At 38.6% G+C, this 5,834-nt stretch overlaps 1 long non-coding RNA gene across 1 annotated transcript; it reads right to left on the reverse strand.

Moving 5' to 3' along the window:
* Positions 1-254: 254 nt before the first annotated feature.
* LOC109365699 lies at positions 255-5,450 on the reverse strand. Its single transcript, XR_002111423.1, has 3 exons — positions 5,365-5,450; positions 2,220-2,325; positions 255-1,704 (listed from the first exon to the last, which is right to left on the reverse strand). It is a non-coding gene; the product is annotated as an uncharacterized LOC109365699 (long non-coding RNA).
* Between the last annotated feature and the right edge of the window lie 384 nt (positions 5,451-5,834).

Here is a 5,834-nt window from a genome sequence, read left to right on the forward strand (position 1 = left end):
TTGCAGTGGTTTAACCCAGTAGCAGCTCAGCACCACACTGCCATTTTCTCAATCCCTCCTCACAGTGGGATGAGGGAGAGGACTGGAAACAAAATAGAATGAGCTGGTTGAGATAAAAATTATTTATTAAGACAGAATAAGAGAATGGAAAAAAAAAAGTGATTATCTATCTACCATTTCTACCATTTCTGCATGAGAGTTAAATAGATATAATAGAAATAAGATGAAATTTTATGGCTTTGTCATTTGTAGGCTTTTAGTGTCCATGACTGAAAACAAAATACACAAAATCTATCTTCTTTGATGTAACTCTCATAGATGCACTAGAGCTAAATGAGGAATCATTCTGTTTTCCAGTTCCACAAGAATTGAAGGTGTGCACCAGAAACACAGCTTTGGTTGATGCTCCTTAGAAATATGTATAAACACTCATAAGTATCAGTGTAAAACTAATGCTCTGTTGTATTCTCAAACATGGAATTAACTATAGTTAGTATTGTGCAGGAAATTCTCAACGTGATTGTGAAAGATTTTGAAATAAGACCACATCAAGAAGCTGTTGAGAGAATCTTTTTTTTCTGACTAGAAAAAACTTGCATAGGAGGAAAATGTTAAGTATGATATAAAACAAGTACTGTAGAACTGCCCCTGGAGGACAGGTATGGCCCTAATATTGAGACAATTCCAGTAATCTGTTCACTTTTTGTCCAGTTTGCTGAGGTCGCTCACTGTCTGCTTGAATTACTTGATGGCATGGTTTCATAAATCAGCTCATTTCTCATTTCAGGGTGAGAAGGTATCTTTTAAAGTTTCCAGAGCAACCAGCTCTGAAATGCAAAACATTGTCTAGGCAAAACAGATTGTCTTTATTTAATTTCTTTCTATTTTTATAGTAGTTATTTTCTCTCAGTAATTACACGTAATTCTCAATTTATTTAACTAGAATAAAAGAAAAGAGAAGTGAGACCTCTGCACAAACAACAGCAGGGTCCATAATAACCAAATATTCATTCTGTGGCAAGGATAGGACTGCAGTCTATGTTAATTAAATACATATCTGTGGCTGCCTTGCCAACCAGTTCTGTTCTTCCCTCTAATATCTCTAACACTGGATGTCTCTGATGTCTGAATGGTGCTCTTTTCAGTTCCATGATTCTTTCAAGTTTGTCACTTTTGCTGTGCAGCCCCTCCACTACTGCATCCTTGCTCTTTTTCTCCTGCCAGATGTTTCCCAGTCCCTCAGCCTTTTCAGGTCCCAGTTCCCTGTTCCATCACCTTGCTCAGCCAGCTCTGAATGTTTTCCCCTTCCAACAAGTAAAATCTTTCCACTTGTCCATTTTCCTTCCCTTCTTCCCACATCCAAACAGATAATTTTTCCCTTCTTTCCACCTCACTCAGTCAGATGAGCTGTCATTGCCTCACAGCATCCTTCAGGCTGTACTGAGAGTTGAAATCCATCTTCCAACTGATTTTTGACCTTCATTTATTGCTTCTCTCTCCTTTCTCTCATGATCTCAGGCCTCCTTGTCCTCTGCTTCTCTTTCTGTTTCAGTGTTCTCTTGTCTCCATGTAGCACTCTGCTCTCTTCCCCCTTCTCTGCCTAGCTTTTATTTCTCCAGCAAATCTTTGCTCTAAATAGGGATATATACATCCCATCCAAGCTTCTCAGAGAAGGAGAACCCAAAGGTGTGTTCCCATTAAAATCTGGTGGAGAGATGACATAAATAAAAAAACAACAAACATTGAAAAGACAGAATTACATATATATTTTTTAATTATCTGTGAGTGATATTTCCATTGAAAATGAAAATGTGTCAGAAAATGTAGCAAAGCTTATAACTTAACCTGTTTAAAAGTCAGGAACAAATTAATCATATCTAAGATTGACTATGGTAAATAGTCTTCTCCTAAGACAAAAAACTGCAATCTCATGATACAAAAGTCATAGGTTGTGAGTTGATGAGGACAGCTTGTAAAATGAATGTTTGTTTTGTCTTAAATATATTTCAAGCTCTATAACGTTCTTCCCGGTACATGCTCCCTGCCTTTTATAGCAGAAGTTTGAAAAACACGAGTGAATTGGTGGTGTTACAGTGGAGCAGTGAAGAGTGATGTTTTGATGGCAGCAACAGAAAGCTCCAGCAGCAAGTGCTACTTGTATGGGGCTGGAGTGAAGAAAGGTCAGAGGAAGAATGAGTGCAACAAGATTGTCTGCATACCTTAGGAAAGGAGACTCCCTGCCAAATGTAGGTACAACACAATCTGATATATCAGTCGAGTTTTCCTTTTGGGAGTTGTCAGGACAGAAGCATGTCTTCTGACTCTCTGGAACACAAAGAATAAGAAAACAACCAACATTTCTAGTTGTTTTCAATGACTACAATGATTTTTGCATTTGGTCCTGTAAGGAAACATGGGTCAACGTATTGATGAAGTAATAAGCCAAAAAGGTAAGGAACAGTTTTCATCAAGTTCTCTTTTTCCATCACCTGGTATTCACACATGTCAGAGTCAAGGCATAGAAGGTATTTTTCTCTATGAAACTCACAGAAGTTCTGTTTTCAGAACTCAGTTATTCAGATTTTTTCTGAACAGAAATTTTCAAATGCAGAAACACATACAGTTCTGCACAGAGGATTTATTAGCAAAAAGTTGGCCTTGGGATCACAGATAATTAACCTGGAAAGGACCTTGGGATGTCTCTAGTCCAACCTCTATCTCATAGTAGCGTCAGCTTCAGGTTAATCCTTTTTGCTCAGGGCATTCCCCAGTGGGCTAGAAAACCTCCAACCATGGAGACTGCAATCTCCTCAAGCAGTCTGCTTCCTGCCTTGGTTTACTGTGCATGTAGATTTCTATACTGGAGCACTTTGAGAAGAAACTCTTTATGTCTGTGCAGTGGAGAGATCAGCCACCGAGTGATTCTACCGTCACATGAGAACATTTACAATGTGAATGACAACGCTTGTTTCAGCTGTGATCAACACTTCTGCCATCTGGCACAATGATGAACACCAGCATTTTTCATGCATCTAAATAATTCCCCACTCCAGGCAGCAAACATCAAATTTCATTTCTAGCTGAACTAAAGAAGAATAGTATTAGGTACTATAAACATTCATGGAAAATATTATCTACATCAATCCCTTCCACATTCTTCTGCCATGTCTCTGGGTCTAGGTTTTTATGTGGTAGATGAGTTCTGAACTTTCCCCTTACACCCCATCCTGGCTCAGTAAAAGTTAATGAGGTCAGTACATCGTATATTTTTTTTGAGAGAGGCCTGTTGAAATGTCTTGGAGAAAAAAAAAAGAAACTAAAATAAGAGTGCAATAATCTATCAATAATCTAAAAAACTATGCTGAGGGCTGCTAAGAACATTGCTTTTAGTAAGATCATTGGAAAATCTAGGTTGGATAGTACATCTGCTGCCTGGTCCAGACTCCTGGTCAGAACACAGCTGTTTTCAGAGTTACATAAGGTTTTTTTCAGGACACTAATGTCTTTAGAGCTTTAGCAGAGATTTGACAGTGGTAACATCTATACAGTGCTTCAAGTAGAGAGGGGCAGCCACTACTGCCTTTGGTTACAGCAGTGCTGTGTGGTAAGAAAAGGAACATCCTAATAGAAATGTGAGGGGAGAAGGAATTGGGATATACAGCCTTCTCAGTGTCTGCACAGATGGAGAAGTTCAGAGCCAAAGGATGCCTTGTTCTCTGCATGAGGGTGTGTACAGACATAGAGTCAGTATGGGCTAGAAAGAGTGATAGGATTAAAAGGTTCGTAGAATCATAGAATCATGGAATCATAGAATGATTTGGGTTGGAATGGACCTTTAGGATCATCTTGTTCCAAGCCTCCTGCTATAGGCAGGGACATCTTCCACTAGACCAGGTTGCTCAAAGCCCCATCAAGCCTGGCCTTGAATGCTTCTAGGGAGGGGGCATCCACAACCTCACCAGGCAATCTGTTCTAGAGTCTCACCACCCTAGTCACCACAGTAAATAATTTCTTCCTAATATCTAGCCTAACATACCCTCTTCCAGCTTAAAGCCATTGCCCAACAAGTGTCTAGCTCTGGAAGCCAGAACTGATCAGTTTGTGGATCTTTGAATCCCTGTGAAAGAAGACCACATGTATTGAGCTTTCCATGATCTCAGGGTACCCTTCAGCCTGTCAGAATGGGCTCTGAGGTGAGAAGACAGCCTGATTTGTGAGTGCCCAACACATGGAGAAGACTATGTGAAATGAAAGGATGTTTGGGCAGAAACGACACAGAAGAATTTGCCACAACAGCATCTACTACAAACCTTGGGTGTTATTTTCATGAAAACAACAAAAAAATGCATCTGATCTAGCCATCAAATAGCACAACATAGGAATGTGCTACCACGTGAGGGACAATTCCAGCATTAGTCCATCCTGATCTCACAGTGGAGCTCACTGTACTGCTCTAGCATGAGCAACCTGATATCTCTGAGACAGTCCAGGATTATCCAGTGTGGGTGGATACTTCTGTGTGCTCCAGTCTGGATCAGAGCTGCCTGTAAGTGCTTTTATAAATTGCAACCTGATTTTGCACCCTTTCCTCCCAGGGAGGAGGGCTCCTCCAAGGGAGGATTTGGCTGTTCTTTTACATTTAATATGCTTATTCACAAAACTTTTTCCCTTAGGTCATTGTTTTAATTCTCTAGTTACCATCTTCAGAATTTTTTTCTCTAATTAAATGCAACTGAGTGCTCAGTAAAAGGGATATTTCTTCAAGTTGTTCCTTTTATGTTCCAGTTCAGATCTTAAAGAGACTGCAAATTCACCCATTCATCCTTCATTAAATGAAATGCACCATGCTTTCTAACAAGTTAGTTGTAGCAAACAAAAGACCCACGTACATTAAATTAAAACGCATTTACTGAAGTACATCTGTTGGAAAATACCATGTTTTTTGATGCTGGAAGTATCACATTGGGTTATTCACCTTACATCTCACCACTTCAAAATGCATTAACAGCAAGAAGAAAAAAAAGTCAAATTAGGAAGGTTATTTACTACATCTGATGTTGAAGTTGCTTTTGGTATTGAGAACAGGAAGTATGTCTTGGTAGAAGTTCCAAAAGCTAACTGAACTAGGTAATATAACTGAATGATATAATAATAGTAATAATACAGAACGATGCCACAGTAATTAATTGATGTAGAACAGAAACAAGGCATGATATAAATATCATTGGAAGAACTGGATATATATAGTAGTGTAAATAATCAAATATAGTACTAGAGGTGTCTGAAAACTTAACGTGCATAAAACAGAGAAGGTAAAATAGAGTGTAAGAACAATTCAGAAATTAATTCTTTTGACAAGCTTACGGTCAGATTGATGACTGCCAAATGGCATAATTGCTTCCAAAGGTGAGTGAAGGCAGCAGAGAGAGTAAATTTTGTTCTTGGGTAGAACTGACAGAATCACTCTTTTATGACATCGAAGGAAACTCATAACCAGACAGTGTTGCAGTAGTGGACCTGCAGTTTTTTTACAGTTTGGATTGGGTATATAGGGAATAAGTAATCAAATAACTGCTCTCCAATTACATCTGATTAACAATGTTAACTTTTTCCTTATCCACATCTGTACTCATTCATTTATATCTGACACTAGAACACTTTATTCAGCTTAAGTAGAATTAACCTTTTGAAATCTGATTGGTCAGAAATTAGAGTGATTTTAATTACAGAGTACATCTTATATTTTAGATACTTCCAACTCAGTAATTTGCTAGAAAAATTAGAACTACTCAAGCTCTTTTGTGTGTGTGTGTGTGTGTGTGTGTGTGTGTGTG

This window comes from Meleagris gallopavo, chromosome 1 (assembly GCF_000146605.3).
Source record: "Meleagris gallopavo isolate NT-WF06-2002-E0010 breed Aviagen turkey brand Nicholas breeding stock chromosome 1, Turkey_5.1, whole genome shotgun sequence".
In the NCBI taxonomy this organism is placed as follows: Eukaryota; Metazoa; Chordata; class Aves; order Galliformes; family Phasianidae; genus Meleagris; species Meleagris gallopavo.